At 46.9% G+C, this 19,257-nt stretch overlaps 1 protein-coding gene and 1 non-coding gene across 9 annotated transcripts in view; one reads left to right on the plus strand and one right to left on the minus strand.

Annotated features, from left to right (window-relative positions):
• The window catches only part of SCAP (SREBF chaperone), a 64,976-nt gene extending 55,569 nt beyond the window's left edge, over positions 1-9,407 (minus strand). For 2 of the 8 annotated variants that reach the window (XM_055109815.1, XM_055109810.1), the window contains exon 1: positions 112-178. The gene's annotated coding sequence lies outside the window, so the exon portion shown is untranslated. Of the gene's footprint in view, positions 1-111; positions 179-6,892; positions 7,123-8,813; positions 9,101-9,189 lie in introns of those variants that run through there. The other 6 variants (XM_034956322.3, XM_034956321.3, XM_055109813.1 and 3 more) reach the window with 6 other exon arrangements.
• On the plus strand, positions 85-184 carry LOC112439507 (small nucleolar RNA U13). The gene has a single exon (XR_003027780.3). It is a non-coding gene; the product is annotated as a small nucleolar RNA U13 (small nucleolar RNA).
• Positions 9,408-19,257: the final 9,850 nt, after the last annotated feature.

Here is a 19,257-nt window from a genome sequence, read left to right on the forward strand (position 1 = left end):
TTCAAAACTTACTATAAAGCTACAGTAAGCAAAACAATGTGGTACTGGCATAAGGTCAGACATATAAAACAATAGAGAGCCCAGATCTTCTGTAGTTCATCGGTATGATACCTGGGTGTTTCACACACATGTGAGATGAGTCATTCTCGAACCTTGTTATGATGTCAGCACTACCCATCTAACCTGAAAAAAAGAAAAGAAGAAGAAAAAAGAACCCAAAAATAAACTCTCACAAATATAATCAACTGATTTTTGACAAAGGTGCCATGACCAGTCACTGGGGAAAGGACAGTCTCTTCAACAAATGCTACTGGGAAAACTGGATAGTTACATGTAAAAGTGAAGTTGGACTCTTATACACAAAAATTAACTCAAAATAGATCAAATAAATGAAAAAAGAAGAGCTAAAACTGTAAAGCCCTTAGAAGAAAATATAAGAAAAAGATCTTCATGATGCTGAGTTTAGCAAGGATTGAAAAGTATAGGCAACAAAAGAAAAAAATTGATAAACTGGAATTCATAAAAATTAAAAACTTTTGGCCGGGCGTGGTGGCTCACGCCTTAATCCTAGCACTTTGGGAAGCCAAGGCAAGCGGACTGCTTGAGCTCAGAAGTTCGAGACCAGCCTGGACAACATGGCAAGACCCCATATCTTAAAAAAAAATAAATACAAAAAAAATTAGCCAGGCATGGTGGTGTGCACCTGTAGTTTCAGCTACTTGAGAGGCTGAGGTGGGAGGACTGCTTGAGTCCAGGAAGTGGAGGCTGCAATGAGCCAACATTGTAGCACTGCACTCCACCCTGAGTGACTGAGGGAGACTCTGTCTTAAAAAAGAAAAAAAAAAAAAAGTTAAAAATTATGCAAATCACACAATAAAGAGAGTGAAATGCTAACCAACAGAATGGGAGAAACTATTCACAAATCATATATCTAACAAGGGTTTAATATCCAGAATTTGTAAAGAATTCCTACAACTCAACAATAACAACAAAATAACAGTTAATAACTCAAAGTGAGAAAAGGACTTGAATGAACATTTCTCTAAAGAAGATATACAGGCTCGGTGGGGTGGCTCATGCCTGTAATCCCACCACTTTGGAAGGCTGAGGTGCATGGGTCACTTGAGCTCAGGAGTTCAAGGCCAGCCTAGGCAACATGGTGAAACCCCATCTCCACAAAAAATATGAATATAAGCCAGGCATGGGGGCACATGCCTGCAGTCCCAGCTACTTGGAAGACTGAGGTGGGAGGATCACTTGGGACCAGAGGCTTGAGGCTGCAGTCAACTGTGATTGCGCCACTGCAGTCTGGGCAACAGAGCAAGAAGACCCCGTCTCAAAAAAAAAAAAAGGAAAAAAAACCCAAACAACAACAAAAAAGAAGATATACAAATGGCCAATCAACATATGAAAAATTGCTCAACATCAATATTCCTTAGAAAATACAAATTGAAATCACAATGAGATACCAATTCCCACCCACTGGCCCTTGGGTACATGTGCGCAACATACAGGTTTGTTACATATGCATACATGTGCCATGTTGGTGTGCTGCACCCGTTAACTCGTCATTTACATTAGGTTTATCTCCTAATGCTATCCCTCTCCCCTCCCCCATCCCCCGGCAGGCCCTGGTGAGTGATGTTCCCATGTCCAGGTGTTCTCATTGTTCAATTCCCACCTATGAGTGAGAACATGCGGTGTTTGGTTTTCTGTCCTTGCGATAGTTTGCTCAGAATGATGGTTTCCAGCTTCATCCATGTACCTATAAAGGACATGAACTCACCCTTTTTTATGGCTGCATAGTATTCCATGGTGTATATGTGCCACATTTTCTTAATCCAGTCTATCATTGATGGACATTTGGGTTGGTTCCAAGTCTTTGCTATTGTGAATAGTGCCGTAATAAACATACGTGTGCATGTGCCTTTATAGCAGCATGATTTATAATCCTTTGGGTATATGCCCAGTAATGGGATGGCTGGGTCAAATGGTATTTCTAGTTCTAGATCCTTGAGGAATCGCCACACTGTCTTCCACAATGGTTGAACTAGTTTACAGTCCCACCAACAGTGTAAAAGGGTTCCTATTTCTCCACATCCTCTCCAGCACCTGTTGTTTCCTGACTTTTTAATGATCCCCATTCTAACTGGTGTGAGGGTATCTCATTGTGGTTTTGATTTGCATTTCTCTGATGGCCAGTGACGATGAGCATTTTTTCATGTGTCTGTTGGCTGCATAAATGTCTTCTTTTGAGAAGAGTCTGTTCATATCCTTCACCCACTTTTTGATGGGGTTGTTTTGATTTTTTTCTTGTAAATCTGTTTAAGTTCTTTGTAGATTCTGGATATTAGCCCTTTGTCAGATGGGTAGATTGTAAAAATTTTCTCCCACTCTGTAGGTTGCCTGTTCAGTCTGATGGTAGTTTCTTTTGCTGTGTAGAAGCTCTTTAGTTTAATTAGATCCCATTTGTCAATTTTGGCTTTTGTTGCCATTGCTTTTGGTGTTTTAGTCATGAAGTCCTTGCCCATGCCTATGGCCTGAATGGTATTGCCTAGGTTTTCTTCTAGGGTTTTTATGGTTTTAGGTCTAACATTTAAGTCTTTAATCCATCTTGAATTGATTTTTGTATAAGGTGTAAGGAAGGGATCCAGTTTCAGCTTTCTACATATGGCTCCTGGATCAATAGTTTCCATGTAGAATAATGAAAACATTCTGGAAATGGATAGTGATGATGGTTGCATAACAATGTGAATACATTTAATGTCACTAAATAGTACACTTAAAAATGGTTAAAATGGGCCAGGCGCGTTGGCTCACACCTGCAATCCCAGCACTTGTGGATGCCAAGGTGGGCAGATCACTTGAGGTCAGGAGTTCAAGACCAGCCTGGCCAACATGGTGAAACCCCATCTCTACAAAAAATACAAAAATTAGCCGGGTGTGGTGGCACATGCCTGTAGTCCCAGCTACTTGGTAAGCTGAGACAGAAGAATCGCTTGAACCCGGGAGGCAAAGGTTGCAGTGAGCAGAGATCGCACCATTGCATTCCAGCTTGAGTGACAAGGAGACTCCGTCTCAAAAAAAAAATCACCAAATAATTTTTGTTTGTTTGTTTTGAGAGTCTTGTTCGGTCACCCAGGCTGGAGTGCTGTGACACGATCCTGGCTCACTGCAACCTTTACCTCTGGGTCCAAACAATTCTTCCTCAGCTTCCCAAGTAGCTAGAATTACAGGTGCGTGCCACCATGACCCTGCTAATTTTTGTATTTTTAGTACAGGCAAGGTTTCACCATGTTGGCCAAGCTGGTCTTGAACTTCTGACCTCAAGTGATCCACCCACCTTGGCCTCCGAAAGTGCTGGGATTACAGGCATGAGCCACTGCACCCAGCCACCAAATAATTTTAAAAGTATAATGAGAAGAGGCTTGCCTGCCACCATGTAAGACACGCCTTTGCTCCTCTTTCACCTTCTGCCATGATTGTGAGGCCTCCCCAGCCATGTGGAACTTATATTCATTGCTCAACAAGGAAGAGACCTGCAAGGCTATTACCCTGGGCAGTTGGCAAGACTCCATTTTGATCATAGTGCAAAGAGAGCTCTCAGATTGGAACAAGAAATTAGCCACAGATTCACTGAATCCTTGACCTCTTAGTTCACTGCCACAGCTCTACTATTGTGAAGAGAGAAGCGGCTTTGAAAGAAATGCTTTTAAATTAAAATAACCAAGGCATTCGAACAAAATATCGTTTGGCATTCTTAGGTAACTCTTTTAGACTAATGTAATGGTAGCAAAACTACTTTTAAGTGTGTATACAGATGGCTCTAATCCTAAAATATTTACATGCTGCAAATTATTTTCAGATTAAGTTGGTCAGCTTACAACAGGGGATCAAGAGCTAGCCTTAAGAGAACTTGTTTTTTACCCCATTACCAGTCTTATTGCTGATGCTGGCAAACCATCATACATTTAGGCCAATGGTTATATGCAGGCTCAGGTAAGAAGATTACTGCATCTGCTCAGTAAGTGCATCACCGTTGGGAAAAATAAAAAAGAACCTAGGGGACATAGCCAATGAGGAAGAAGACTGGCACTAGAGACCCTAAAGGGGCTTGGGATGGAGAAACCCAGGTATAGCATAGGGCTATAGTGAGATGTGGGACTGGTAAAAAGGATTAAGTGAACATCTGTACACAGGAGTTAACACCCTTATCTGGGCAAGAAGAAAGCCTGACAACTAGGCATCAGCTCCTCAGGCAGAAAGCTAAAGGGTCTTCTCTAAGGACAGGAAAGGATCCCAAAGAAAAGAACCTTGGCGGGGCGCAGTGGCTCACGCCTATAATCCCAACACTTTGGGAGGCCGAGGCAGGCAGATCACCGGAGGTCAGGAGTTCAAGACTAGCCTGGCCAACATGGTGAAATCCCATCTACTAAAAGTACAAAAATTAGCCAGGCGTGGTGGCAGGTGCCTGTAATCCCAGCTACTTGGGAGGCTGAGGCAGGAGAGTCGCTTGAACCCAGGGGGGCGAAGGTTGCAGTGAGCCGAGATCGCACCACTGCACTCCAGCCTGGGCGACAAGAGCAAGACTCTGTCTCAAGAAAAAAACAAAAAAACCTTACCAGTTCCCCAGCATACTAGTGGGCTCCCTCCTCATTTACCCCAAAGTAACACCTATCAATTAATAAACTTCTCCCCCCAAAAAAAAGTACAATGAGGATTAAAGGATATAGATGAAACAAGAGTGTCCCCAAGTTAATGACTAAGTGACAGACATAACTGAGTGATAGGTACACAAGGGCTTATTGCTCTCTATTTGGATGTATATTTGAGTTTTACTATAATAAATATTAAAAAACAAACAAGTCTTCAAAATGTGCAAAGCTTTTCAAGAATTTATCCCCTTACAAATTTTAGCAAAAATGAGTACACAAGAGGAGGCAGGGAAAGGCAAGGCTCAGAGGGATTCAACAGTATAAAAAATAAAAGAAAATAAGAATAAGAACAAAGATTTGGCTATAAGAATACAATCACAGTAATATTTAGAACGGGAAGGAAATGTGTTATGTATTTTATAGTAAAACCTGAGACAAAGAGCAGAAACCATTAAAAACAATCTAGACGATTAAAACACTTAAGCACAAGCCGGAAGACCCTGGATACAAACCTGACTCTGAGCTTCCTAGTGGCCAAGGCAGAGAGAGGAAAACATCAACATAGTTCTAGTATACTTAGAGGTATACTACAGGCGCATGCCACCACACCTGGCTAACTTTTGTATTTATAGTGGAGACGGGGTTTCACACATGTTGGTCAGGCTGGTCTCGAACTCCTGACCTCAGGTGATCCACCTGCCTCAGCCTCCCAAAGTGCTGAGATTACAGGCATGAGCCACTGCGCCTGGCCAACACCTTGTATATTTTATGCTTTCTGAAAATGCTAAATATCAAATAAGCCACTGGTTCCCAAATGTTTTGATCATGAATGCCCAACAACAAAAATTCAAGTATATGCTCCCAATACATGTACACTTACATATAAATTACATATGTACTACAGTGATAATACAGTGTACATTATAAAGTACATAATAAAAATTATTATGGTGGTTCATGCCTGTAATCCCAGCACTTTGGGAGGTTAAGGTGGGTGGATCACTTGAGGCCAGGAGTTTGAGACCAGCCTAACCAATATGGTGAAACCCCATCTCTACTAAAAATACAAAATTAGCCAGGTGTGGTGGTGCACAGCTGTAATCCCAGCTACTCGGGAGGCTGAGGCAGGAGACCAAGATTGCAGTAAACCAAGATAGCATCAATGCACTCCAGTCTGGGCAACAGATTGAGTGAGACTCCATCTCAAAAAAATAATAATAATAATTAAATGAAGCTGAAATAAACAGGAAAATTAGTTTTATTTTTTTCCTGAGATCCACGTGCATCTTTATGCTTACATACCAACTTTGGACCCCACTGCAAAGCTTCCTTATGATTTAGCATCCCTGCAACCATTCTAGGTTAGTGCCCTTGATTGCTTAAGCAGAAACTGTCAAATGGCAGTGGTCAAATTGCTGTCACCTTCTTGCTGAGTTCCACCATCCCCACACTCGAGTCAGTGACGCTGGCTTCCTCCCACCACCCCTACCACCTTCTTCCACTACCCTTACCTGCCAATGAGCAACAGAAAAGACTGTGGGCTGCGTGCAGTGGCTCACGCCTGTAATCCCAGCACTTTGGGAGGCCGAGGCGGGCGGATCACCTGAGATCGGGAGTCTGAGACCAGCCTGACCAATAGGGAGAAACCTCGCCTCTACTTAAAATACAAAATTAGCCAGGCGTGGTAGTGCATGCCTGTAATCCCAGCTACTCAGGAGGCTGAGGCAGGAGAATCGCTTGAACCTGGGAGGCGGAGGTTGCAGTGAGCTGAGATCACGCCATTGCACTCCAGCCTGGGCAAGAAGAGCGAAACTCCATTTCAAAAAAAAAAAAAAAAAAAAAACAGACTGTGGAAGCAGGTACAAGAACAGCATAAAAGGATGGACTCTTTTGTCAGCCAAATCTCAGTTTGCACACAACACACTCCGTCTCAAATTCGCTAGGTGACCCAGGGCCAGTCAAATAACTTTTCTAAAACTCTCCGTAAAGGGGGTGATAACAGTGTTATCTCACCTGGTTATTATGAAAAGTAAGTGAGATAAGCTAATATTACAGTATCTAGGACACTGCCTAAACAGCACAAGTGCTCGATATCACCCAGAATTATTACTCTGAGTGGCAAAAGACGACACCTGAACCTTGTTTCTTTAGCCAACTCAGTAAGGTAGCAAGTTCTAACGGAAGGAGCTCAGGTGGCAGAGGTGTGGCAGACCTGGTTTGAAGGATGATCCACTGACCTTGTAAGAACCCAGCTTCTCTATGAAGAGTCCTCTCATCTGTTCAACGGGGGTGATGACACAAACTGTATATGAAGTACCTGTCAGAGCCGGTAAAACACTGGCAACCACCAATGGTGACAGTAAGCAAACAGCACATGAACCTGTCATTCCAGGATCCCTGAGGCACATTCACATGCATGGCTAGATTCTGAGAGAGAAAACATCCCTAAAGTCTACCACCAAATGTTAATATACATACCTGCAGTGAAGCCCACAGGCACACTTTTTCTTTCCTTTTTTAGTTTATTTAATTTCTGAATCGCATATGCCTCCATTTTTCTAGTAATAAACTTGTAGTAAACTTTTTACCCACCTAATGACAGTGACTGAGGGAACGGGGAAAGGGCCCCAAACCAGTGATTATAAAGTCCATGGAGATCTCTAGAGAGGGGGTGTTTTTGCCGCAACAGCAAAAGAAAAGAGAGAGCATTCAAGCCAGGCGCGGTGGCTCACGCCTGTAATCCCAGCACTTTGGGAGGCCGAAGCGGGCGGATCATGAGGTCAGGAGATAGAGACCATCCTGGCTAACACGGTGAAACCCCGTCTCTACTAAAAATACAAAAAAGTAGCCGGGCATGGTGGCGGGCGCCCGTAGTCCCAGCTACTTGGGAGGCTGAGGCAGGAGAATCGCTTGAACCCGGCAGGCGGAGGGTGCAGTGAGCCGAGATGGCGCCACTGCACTCCAGCCTGGGCGACAGAGCGAGACTCCACCTCAAAAAAAAAAGAAAGAAAGAAAAGAGAGAGCATTCAAACATCAGATCAGTTCATAATAAATTTAAAAAGCCTAATTCTTTCCATTTCAATTTATGACCAAAAGAATAAATATGGAAATATATTTATACAGTGTTAAATATATTTATATAGTGTTTTTTACATCATGTGCTCAGTGGGAATACTGCAAATGTGTAAAACACCTAAAATGTAAACTATATTAACACACATTTTAAAAGATACAGGTCTTGGCCGGGCACGGTGGCTCACGCCTGTAATACCAACACTTTGGGAGGCCAAGGCTTGTATAATGCTTGAGCCCAGGAGTTAAAGACCAGCCTGGGCAACACAGCAAGACCCCCATCTCTACAAAAAATACAAAAATTAGCCGGGCGTGGTGGCACGCACCTGCTGTCCCAGCTACTGGGGAGGCTGAGGTGGGAGGATCACCTGAGCCCAGGAAATCAAGGCTGCAGTGAGCAGAGATCGCGCCACTGCACTCCAGCCTGGGAGACAGAGTGAGACCCTGTCTCCAAACAAACAAACAAAAAACAAGTCTTTAGGCATCACTGAGGAACACCTAAAATGGATACAACACTAACTAGACACCCTCGACCCTGACTCCCTAATAAAAGCGTCAGTCTTTTGCTCAATATCCTGACCTGACAGCAAACCAATAAAGACACGGCATAACCAAACTCCACAAATTTTTGGCCAAATAAAAGAAACACACGCAACGCTAACATTAAACCTTTTCTATGGCCGCTTCACGATAAGTATTACAAAATCCCCAGAAAGAGTTTATTCACCTAGCTCCGACTGTCGCCATACAAGGTGGAGCAGTGAGTGACCCGAACCAGGGGCTGACCCCTGCCAGAGCCCCCACAGCGACTCACTGCCCCCCCCCCCACCCCCTCCGCATTCCCATCTGCACAACTTTCTGTGATTCAAACAGTCCGGAGCCAGGGCTCCCTGCAACTAACGCTATCGTGACATTATAAGCCGGTTAAATACTGAGGTCATAAACCCACTCAGAAGTAAACAGAAGCAACATTAGTGAGCAAAGTTGAGGTTTAAGCAATACGGAAAACTAGAAACCAAGCAAAACCAGCAAAGCAACTAGCGTTGTCTCTCAATAAGATCTTCCAAAAGAGGCAAAGTGGAGAACCTGCTCTCCCCCGCACTCCGGAAAACCCAGACAGCACCAAAGCAGGTTCTACAACAGCTGCCCGGAGCAACTAGGCCAGGGGATGCGACGCCGCGCATCTCCCCCCGTCACACCAGGGGCTCGCGGAGGTCTGGTGGGGACGCGGAGCTCCAGGGGCCGGCCGGTGCAGGGACACGGCCGGGTTGGGGGTGGGGACGCGCGGCCCTGCCTCCTTGCCGGCCTGCGGTCTCCAGGGCCGGCCCGCACGGCTGCTGGACAGCGCCATGCCCACGCACCCCCGCCCCTAGCGGCCCCCATTCCGGAACTCCCAGCTCCACGCGGCTGGGGTCGAGCTGGGGCCCGCGGGCAGGCGCCCTGAGCACCCGCGTGACGGTACCTGTGGTGGCAGCAGCTCCCAAGCTGCGGCGGCGGCGGCGGCGGCGGCGACGGGGGCGGCAGCAGGGGCGGAGCGCGGCGTGCGCGCTCTCGGCCCGCAGTCCGGTGCGTGGCGCCCTCCCTCTCCCTCCTGGCCGCCGGGTGCCCGCCCCTTCACCTCTCACCTCCTACCTTTACCCTCCCGCCCCGCCGCCCTCCGCACGTGCGCCCAGCAGCGTGCGCATGCGTAGTCGAACCACATTCGCGTCTCCCGTTCGCCCTCTGGTGGACACCGGAGGGAAGTATGGACGGCCGGGCCGGGCCGGGCCGGGCCGGGCCGGGCCGGGCGGAGCGTGAAGCCGGGTTAGGGCCCGCCGGGTTAGGGCCCACCGGCCCTCATCGGTCATCAAGAACTTGCAGAAAGCCGGGCACGGTGGTTCGCGGTTGTAATCCCAACACTGTGGGAGTCCAAGGCGCGAAGATCGCTTGAGCCGAGGAGTTAGAGACCAACTTGGGCAACGTAGGAGACCTCCGTCTCCACAAGTAAAATTAATTAGCCGGCTGTGGTGGCGCGCACTTGTGGTCCCAGCTACTCAGGAGGCTGAGGTAGGAGGATCACCTGAGCCCGGGAGGTCGAGGCTACAGTGAGACAAAAAACAAAAAACCCATCCTGCACAAGATGCTCATGTTCCCTGTTTTATAATGGCAAAAAATTAGAAGCACCTGGGCCGAGATACACTGCAAATGCAGATGAGAAGAATAAATAATGTCCATAAAACTAGTTTCCCTATAGACATTTAAAAGCATAAGTTGACATTTAACCATTTTCCACAGGGAACAGGTATTTGTTATAATAGCAACAGCTACGTTCACTGTTTACTAGGTGTCAGTTGCGGAGCTGGTATTGTACATGTCCTCGCATTTGGCCCTCCTGAAAATCCGAGGTAGGCCTTGTTACAGGGCCTCACAGAAGGGGAAGGGGAGGCTGCCTCCCCCCGAGGGAAACACAGGTCCCCACCTGCCCAGCTCTGGCCCAACTAGAGACGCTGCCCGGACCACTCTGGGGGGACTTTGATCATGCTACTGCATGCCCTTGCTGTACCCAGGTCTTGTGTCAGAGGTAAGCCTCCCCTCAGCCCCTGCCTACTGCCCGAGACACCCGCACCCACCCCAGGGCTACCTGGATAAGGCAGGCCCTGTACCTGCCCTCAAAGGCACCAGCAAACTTCTCTGGGAGTTCCAGAAAGTGCAGATCTAGTCACCAATGCAAGGCAGAAATTAGAGGTGGCCCTTCTGACCGCACCAGCCCCCTGACCCACTACACATTCTTCAGATACCTCCTCCTAAAACCCAGTTCCCACCGGACTCTGGCCTCCCTCCTTGCCCACCACACTATTGTCACAATGAAAGTAACAATGGGGACAGTGGGCCTTGGCCCAAAGTGACTTTCAGGGTTATGACATTTTCAGCATTGTCTTTTGGCTTAATATGGGAATTTTGATCCTATAAAGAAAGTATTCGCTGGGTGCGGTGGCTCACGCCTGTAATCCCAGCACTTTGGGAGGCCAGCACGGGCAGATCATGAGGTCAGGAGATCGAAACCATCCTGGCTAACACGGTGAAACCCCGTCTCTACTAAAAATACAAAACAAAACAAAAAAAAATTAGCCGGGCGTGGTGGCAGGTGCCTGTAGTCCCAGCTACTCGGGAGGCTGAAGCAGGAGAATGGCATGAACCTGGGAGGCAGAGCTTGCAGTGAGCCGAGATCATGCCACTGCACTCCAGCTTGGGCGACAGAGCGAGACTCCGTCTCAAAAAAAAAAAAAAAAAAAGAAAGAAAGAATTTTTTAGGTTATTTTTATTTTTACATTTGAGGTCTCACTCCTTTACCCAGGCTGGAGTGCAGTGGTGTGGTCATAGCTCACTGCAGCCTCAACCTCCTGGGCTCAAGTGATCCTCCCAAGAAGGTGGGACTACAGATGAGCGCCACCATGCCATTTTTGTTTTTGTTATTTTTATCAAGATGGGGTCTTTTGCTGTGTTGCCCAGGCTGGTCTCAAACTCCTGGGCTCAAGCAGCCTTCCCATGTTGGCCTCCCAAACTGCTAGGATTACAGGCATGAGCCACCGTGCCCATCCTGTTTGTTGTATTAAATGAGAGAGAAGCAACAATAGAGAGCATTCAGGGGAACTTACCTACACCCCTTACCTATCCTGACATCACTCTCTCCAGGTCTGATCCCTTGAAATACCATCACTTGTCCCCTCAGAAACCTTGGGCATGAAGGAGTCCTCCTGAGCCCTGGGCCCACTGTACCAAAGTCTTCTCTCCAGAGAGGGTCAGGAGCCTGTCTTCTAACCACCTCCATGGCAGGACTTAGCCAGACTGCCTTGGGAACTGCTGTCATTCTCCTCACTCACCACCTCTTCCCACCCAACCACTCCATCAAAGCTGTGTTTGCAGAGGACTGACCCTCAGTGAAGTCTGGACACTCCCCCACAAAAAATAAGAGGCTCCAAAACTGACAAGCACCTAGCTAAGTACCTTTGTGCCTTGAAGCATGGCAAACAATCCTCCACTGCCCTAAGAGAACCCACTGAGAATCCTGTGGAGCCTCTGGGGAAGCTGGGGTTTATGGGGCCCTGGTAAATCTGCTACAGAATGCCCCCCATGGAGTATAATGAAGTGGACATGATTTTTGGGCTTCTCCCACAACATTTTTTTTTTTTTGAGACACAGTCTCATTCTGTTGTCCAGGCTGGAGTGCAGTGGTGAGGTGTTGGCTCACAGCAACCTCCCCCTCCCAGGTTCAAGTGATTCTCCCACCTCAACCTCCTGAGTAGCTGGGATTATAGGTGTGCGCCACCATGCCTGGCTAATTTTTTTTTGCATTTTTAGTAGAGACAGTTTCGCCATGTTGGCCAGGCTGTCTCAAACTCCTGATCTCAGGTGGGATCCACCCGCCTCAGCCTCTCAAAGTGCTGGGATTACGGGCGTGAGCCACCTCACCTGGCCCTTTTTTTTTTTTTTTTTTTTTGAGACCAAGTCTCTGTCACCCAGGCTGGAGCACAGTGGCACAATCTTGGCTCACTGCAACCTCCACCTCTCAGGTTCCAGCGATTCCCGTGCCTCAACCTCTTGAGTAGCTGGGACTACAGGCTTGCGCCATCGCGCCAGGTTTATTTTTGTATTTTTAGTAGAGACGAGGTTTTTGCCATGTTGCCCAGGCTGGTCTGGAACTCCTGGGCCCAATCGATCCACCCGCTGTAATCCCGGGATTACAGGCATGACCCACCATGCCCAGCCTCCTACAACATTTAATATGAAAACATAACAGAAAAGTTGAAAGAACCATAGAGTGAACACTCATATACCCTAGATTCAACTATTAATGTTTTGCTTAGTATCTCATGTCTATCTAAAAAAATCTATCCTTTTATCCATCTATCTGTAATTGCCCAAGGGTTCTTCTTGCCCACTGCGCAGACAAAATCAATTCACTGAGGCCTTGGCATTGCAGTAAAGAGTTTCACTGACGCAAGGCTGGCGATGCACAAGGCCACGCAGAAGATGGAGCTATTACTCAAATCAGTCTCCCCAAAGGCTTAGAGGTCAGGGTTTTTCAAGGATAGTTTGGTAGGCAGGGTGCTAGGGAATGGGAAATGTTGATTGGTTGGGGATGCAATCATAGGAGGAGTCCTCAAGCGCTGAGTCAGCCTCTGGGTGGAGTCAGCAGAAATGCAAAAGTCTGAAAAGAAACACCTCAAGGCCGGGCGCGGTGGCTCACGCCTGTAATCCCAGCACTTTGGGAGGCTGAGGCAGGTGGATCACGAGATCAGGAGATCGAGACCTTCCTAGCTAACACGGTGAAACCCTGCCTCTACTAAATATACAAAAAATTAGCCGGGTGTGGTGGCGGGCGCCTGTAGTCCCAGCTACTGGGGAGGCTGAGGCAGAAGAATGGCGTGAACCTGGGAGGCAGAGCTTGCAGTGAGCCAAGATTGCGCCACTGCACTCCAGCCTGGGAGAAAGAGCGAGACTCCGTCTCGAAAAAAAAGAAAAAAAGAAAGGTGAATTTGAATTCAGGCCAGGCATGGTGGCTCACGCCTGTAATCCCAGCACTTCGGGAGGCCAAGGCGGGCGGATCACTTAAGGTCAGGAGTTCGAGACCAGCCTCCCAACATGGTGAAACCCCATCTCTACTAAAAATACATAAATGAGCCAGGCGTGGTGATGCATGCCTGTAATCCCAGCTACTTCGGAGGCTGAGGGATGAGAATCCCTTGAACCTGGGAGACGGAGGTTGCAATGATCTGAGATCATGACACTGCACTCCAGCCTGGGCAACAGAGTGAGACTCTGTTGTTGTAACCGAGTGAGTTATAGAGAAACACCACACTTTGAGATGAATTGAGGAGTCCTTTATTAGCCAGCGACCGAGAGACGGCTAGCACTCAAAATTCTCTCAGCCCCAAAGAAGGGTCTAGATTTTCTTTTATACTTTGGTTTGGCAAGGGGAAGGGAAATCGAGTTGAAGCAATCCCACAGAAGTAAAAACAGGCAAAAAAGTTAAAAAGACAAATGGTTACAGGAAAACAGTTCCAGGTGCAGGGGCTTTAAATTCATCACAAGGTGATAGGTGCGGGGGCTCTGGGTGCTATCTACAGGACACAAATGCGGGGGCTTAGGATACTATCACCTGAGCGAATTTCTGGGAACTGTGGACAGAGCTTGCCACAGTACCTTATCAGTTAATTGCACTTTTTGATGTGCTGGGAGTCAGCTTGCACAAGTTAAGTCCTTGAGGAAGGGGGTGGGTAAGGAGCCCTTGATGTCTTGCAAATGAAGGAGCCAAATGGAGTCTGTCCGGCTTTCTCAGCTAAGGAAGAGTCTATTCATATTAAAACAAGGTAAGGTATCACACTGTCTCAAAAAAAAAAAAAGAAAGGTACATTCAAAAACTTTAAAAACTAAATGTGGCATGGAAATCAAGAAATGATAACAATTTCTAATACTTGAGCTTCTACCCTGGGCCAATTCTCAAACCTGATCTCAATTAATCCTCAGAACAATCTTGAAATATAGAGGCTAAGTTTATTTTACAAATGTAGAAAATTTCTCTGCAAAGAGGAGATGATGTGTCCAAGGTCACTCTGAGAACTGAACAGAGGGCCGCCTTCTGGGACCCAAGACTCCAGGTTCCAGCCCACTGCCCAGCTGCCTCACCCTGTCATGAGCACAATAAAGGAGTTTCATGATTATGTGGATGTGTCTTTGCAATCACTCACACTGAGGATCATGCTTATCATGAATTAGCAATTAGTGATAGCAGCTGGCAACATCTCAAAGTGGAAAGAGCTGCTTCAGGGCCAGACTCCTTTTATTCAAATCCTGGCTCTGACACAAGCAGTACCTCTGTGGCTGGGAGAATTAACTTCACCTCAGGGAACCTCGAATTAGGAGTCAGGTTCCGAGATGCAAACAACACCAACAGCTGTGGGTTTTGAAAACAATAAAATTGGAGGGTGAACACATGTAAAATGCCTACACTGAAATAAACGGTAGCTTTTTTTTTTTTTTTTTGAGATGGAGTCTCGCTCTGTCGCCCAGGCTGGAGTGCAGTGGAGTAATCTCAGCTCACTGCAAGCTCCGCCTCCCGGGTTCACACCATTCTCCTGCCTCAGCCTCCCGAGTAGCTGGGACTACAGGCGCCCACCACCATGCCCAGCTAATTTTTTGTATTTTTAGTAGAGACGGGTTTTCACCATGTTAGCCAGGATGGTCTCGATCTCCTGACCTCGTGATCCGCCTGCCTTGGCCTCCCAAAGTGCTGGGATTACAGGCGTGAGCCACCGCGCCCAGCTTTTTTTTTTTTTTTTTTTTTTTGAGATAGAGTCTCACTCTGTCGCCCAGGCTGGAGTGCAGTGGCGTGATCTCAGCTCATTGCAACCTCCACCTCCTGGATTCAAGTAATTCTCCTACCTCAGCCTCCTGAGTAGCTGGGACTGCAGGCACGCGCCACCACAGCCAGCTAATTTTTGTATTTTTAGTAGAGACAGGGTTTCACCATGTTGGCCAGGATGGATGGTCTCAATCTCTTGACCTCGTGATCCGCCCGCCTTGGCTTTCCAAAATGCTGGGATTACAGGCATAAGCCACCGCACCTGGCCCCAATGGTAGCTTCAATAACCATGATACAATCATTTAAAAATATTTAAAATGTCAAAGTTGAATGAATACATTTATTCAATGTCTTTATTACCTATCAAATTCCTACCATGTGTCAGAGACCAGGAATACAATAAGTTAATTTCCTGTACTAAAGAAGTTAACTGTCTTAGTGTTGAACCTTTAAACAAAACCTTATAGGAAATATAAGGTTTATTACAGAGGTCATAATAGCCCATAATAATAACCAATTATTGATTGTTGGGTTCTTGCCAGAAGCAGGTTTTACAATATATTTATCTCAAATAATCCTTGTGATGACCTTTAGAGGCAGGTAAGATAAACCCCTTCTTTTTTATTTTTATTTTTTTGAGACGGAGTCTCGCTCTGCTGCCCAGGCTGGAGAGCAGTGGCAGGAACTCAGCTCACTGCAAGCTCCGCCTCCCACGTTCAAGCGATCCTCCTGCCTCAGCCGCCCCCGGTAGCTGGGATTACAGGCACACGCCACCATGCCCGGTTAATTTTTGTCTTTTGTTTTCTCAGTAGAGACGGGGTTCCGCCATGTTGGCCAGGCTGGTCTCTAACTCCTGACCTCAGGTAATCCACCCGCCTCGGCCTCCCAAAGTGCTGGGACTATAGGCGTGAGCCACCGCGCCTGGCCGATAAACCCCATTTTAAGTTGTAAAAACCATTGCATCCAGAGCTCTGACAACTTCTCTGAGGTTCCACAGTTGCCGTGTTGCAGAGGCATCATCACATGTTGATCCACCTATCCCCAAAGCCCCTGGACTTCTGCCACTGAGCTTCCAAATGCTATGAGGAAAAGGGAATTGGAAACCAAAGACCAGGAATCATGAAGAAGATGCTGATGTGATTTTGGGTAGGGCCTTATAGGGTAAGAGCTTGTCAGGCAATAAGAACAACAGCAGTCAGCCAGGCGCAGTGGCTCATGCCTGTAATCCTAGCACTTTGGGAGGCCGAGGTGGGCAGATCACCTGAGGTCAGGAGTTCGAGACCAGCCTGGCCAACATGGAAACCCCATCTCTACTAAAAATACAAAAATTAGCTGGGCGTGGTGGTGCACGCCTGTGGTCTCAGCTACTCGGGAGGCTGAGGCAGGAGAATTGCTTGAACCCAGGAGGCAGAGGCTGCAGTGAGCCGAGATCATGCCACTGCACTCTAGCCTGGGTGACACAGCAAGACTCAGTCTCAAAAAATAATAATAATAATTAATAAAAAGAACAGCAGCAGTGGCTAATCCTTAAACCAGTTACCAGGCCTACTTTATATGTCATTGCTTACTGATCCTAACAACCCCAATAAAACCCATGAAATGGGCACTCTTTTCTCCCCATTTTTTTTTTTTTGAGACGGAGTCTCGCTCTGTCGCCCAGGCTGGAGTGCAGTGGCGTAATCTCGGCTCACTGCAAGCCCCGCCTCCCGGGTTCACGCCATTGTCCTGCCTCACCCTCCAGAGTAGCTGAGACTACATACGCCCGCCACCATGCCGGGCTAATTTTTTGTATTTTTAGTAGAGACGGGTTTTCACCGTGTTAGCCAGGATGGTCTCGATCTCCTGACCTCGTGATCCGCCCGCCCTGGCCTCCCAGTGTTGGGATTACAGGTGTGAGCCACCACGGCCAGCATGTCTCCCCATTTTATAAATAAAACAAACTGGGGCCTAGAAATGTCCAATCGCGGCCAGGCGCGGTGGATCATGCCTGTAATCCCAACACTTTGAGACGCCAAGGCGGGCAGATCATGAGGTCAGGAGATCGAGACCATCCTGGCTAACAAGGTGAAACCCCGTCTTTACTAAAAATACAAAAATTAGCCGGGTGTGGTGGCGGGCACCTGTAGTCCCAGCTACTCGGGAGGCTGAGGCAGGAGAATGGCGTGAACCCGGGAGGTGGAGCTTGCAGTGAGCCGAGATCGCACCACTGCACTCCAGCCTGGCCAACAGAGCTAGACTCCATCTCAAAAAAAAAAAAAAAAAAAAGAAAGAAAAGAAAAGATAAGAAACCCCTTCTCTACTGAGAATACCAAAAATTAGCTGGGCGTGGTGGTGGGTGCCTGTAGTCCCAGCTACTCAGGAGGCTGAGGCAGAAGAGTGGCGTGAACACAGGAGGCGGAGCTTGCAGTAAGCCGAGATCGCGCCACTGCACTCCAGCCTGGGCGACAGAGCGAGACTCTGTCTCAAAAAAAAAAAGAAAGAAAGAAAGAAAGAAATGTCCAATCACTTGAGTAAGATCACTATAGTCAGTTATTTCGTTGTTGTCTTCTCTGTAAGCTGATCGATCATACACATGCACCCCTTGCCCAATGTCCAGTGGCTGTAGAGCCTCCTGGCTGGATGAGTGCACCTCCCCTCTCCATTGTCAGCCTTGGCCAATAAAGCATGAGTGAACACGACCTACACCAAGTCTAGCAGAAGCTTTAAGAGCCACTGCTTGTGTGCCTCTTGTTCTTCCCCTTAGCCAGGAGAACATAGTCCTGTGTTGGAACTGTTCCTTCAGACCAGGTGCCAGGATGAGAAGCCATGTGGAGCAGAACTGCAGCACATTACCCATGGTCCCCTATATGTAATGTGAGTGAGGAATGTGCTGTCCGTTTTAAGCCAACTGGGATTTGAGGGCTGTTTGTTACTACAGGAGAGCTGTAAGTGGCTGAGTCAGGATCGTAACCTCAATAGATGTAAACACCATAAAATTTACCCATTGTCCAGTGTATATTTCAGTGACTTTCAGTAAATGTATGGTGAAACTATCATCACAATCTTCTTTTAGAACATTTTCATCACCCCCTTTCCATTCTCACTCCCAGCCTCAGGCAACTACTAATTTATCATCTATCTCTATAGATTTGCCTTTTCTGGACATTTCATATACATGGAATCATACTATATATATATATATACACACACACACACACAATATATATATATACACTATATATATACATATATACACATATATATATACACATATATACATATATATATATTGCTCTATCGCCCAGGCTGGAGTGCAGTGGCACAATCTTGCCTCACTGTAAACCTCCGCCTCCTGGGTTCAAGCAATTTGTCCTGCCTTAGCCTCCCGGGTAGCTGGGATTACAGGAGCCCACCAACACACCCGGCTAAGTTTTGTATTTTTAGTAGAGATGAGATTTTACCATGTTGGCCAGGCTGGTCTCGAACTCCTGACCTCAAGTGATATGCCTGCCTCAGCCTCCTGAAGTGCTGGGATTACAGATGTGAGCCACTGCGCCTGGCCTATCTTTTGTATCTGGCTTAATGGTTTTTGGTCTCACTATGTTGCCCAGGGTGGAGTACAGTGGCTATTCACAAGACATGATCACAGCACATTACAGCATTGAACTCCTGGGCTCAAGTGATCCTCCTGCCTCAGTCTCCTGAGTAGCTGAGACTACCAGTATGTGCCCGACTAGCATACTGCTTTTGAGGTTCACCCATGTTGCAGAATGTATCAGTACTTTAATTCCTTTTTTTACTGCTAACATTCCACTGCACAGATAGACTACATGATGATTTTTATCATCAGTTGATGGACATTTGGATTTTTTCCACTTTTCAGCTATTATAATAAACACAGCTGTGAATATTCCCATGCAAGTTATTCCATGAAAGGGTCATATATGCAAAATGACCCCCAAATGCAGAAGGAGCTGAGAAACCAAAGAACAAGGCAGACAAATCCAGTTTATCAGCAGAGGGCAATTTATTAGGGAACTTATGGACACAAGCATGGTCTTGGTCAACAACAAGTCAGGTAGATCTCCACACCATTATTCCCCAGACCCGGGACTTATATACCATAGGAAAAAGGGTATGTGCACTATAGAGACAATGAAAGGCAACCCTCTAGAACAGGCCAGAATGAGTTGCGTGATAACATCAAGG

Source organism: Pan paniscus, chromosome 2 (assembly GCF_029289425.2).
Source record: "Pan paniscus chromosome 2, NHGRI_mPanPan1-v2.0_pri, whole genome shotgun sequence".
Taxonomy (NCBI): Eukaryota; Metazoa; Chordata; class Mammalia; order Primates; family Hominidae; genus Pan; species Pan paniscus.